The sequence below is a fragment of the Chrysochloris asiatica genome, unplaced genomic scaffold (genome assembly GCF_000296735.1).
Source record: "Chrysochloris asiatica unplaced genomic scaffold, ChrAsi1.0 scaffold00116, whole genome shotgun sequence".
Classification (NCBI taxonomy): Eukaryota; Metazoa; Chordata; class Mammalia; order Afrosoricida; family Chrysochloridae; genus Chrysochloris; species Chrysochloris asiatica.
The window spans coordinates 2,510,351-2,511,005 of record NW_006408634.1 but is presented as its reverse complement, the minus strand read 5'-3'; the positions used below and the strand labels follow the sequence as shown (position 1 = coordinate 2,511,005).

Below are 655 nucleotides of genomic sequence, written 5' to 3'. Positions count from 1 at the left end.
GCTGTGAGTTAATGTGCTGGACTGCAAAGTCGGTTTGAACTGCAAGGTTGGTGGTTCAAACTCACAAGCCCTCCTCAGAAACCCTATCCAGGGTTGCTATGAGGCAGAACCAACTTGGCGGCACTGAACAACAACAGCTGTCTTTGTTGACTGATGGAGAAGGCTGTGTGGCCCTCCCTGAGAAGATGAGCCAAGTGGAGAAGAAAGTGTAGAAAAACGTTTATAAGACTCTTCATCATCTCCCCAAGTAAGTACAATCTTTGTCCTGTTCTGAGATTGTGAGGTTTCTTTCTCCCAAACACTTTTTTTTTTTTTTTTTTTTAATGTCTTGTTTTGTATTGTGTGATAGTTTACATGGCGGAACATTAGTTTTACATTCAGTCTATCATACATCGTTTCATTGCCATAGTTACCATCCTGTCTATGCATCATCACCCAACCAAAGGGTATATCCTGCAAACCGGCCCCCACCCCCACTCCACAGTTCTCAGCACATAGCCCCTTTCCCTCTCTGGATCTCAAGTCCTCAGTCACTCCATTTCTTTAATGTCATCCTCTCTGTCTCCATCTCAGGCCTCACTGCTTCTCTGGATGGGGTCCTGCTGTCTGCTCTTCTCCATTGATGGTCCCAGGGCCCTCCGCTCCTAGACTGAAA

The 655-nt window shown here is 46.0% G+C and overlaps 1 pseudogene; it reads right to left on the bottom strand.

The window, feature by feature from the left end:
- Window positions 1-655, bottom strand: part of LOC102825392 — a 42,884-nt pseudogene that overhangs the window by 22,275 nt on the left and 19,954 nt on the right.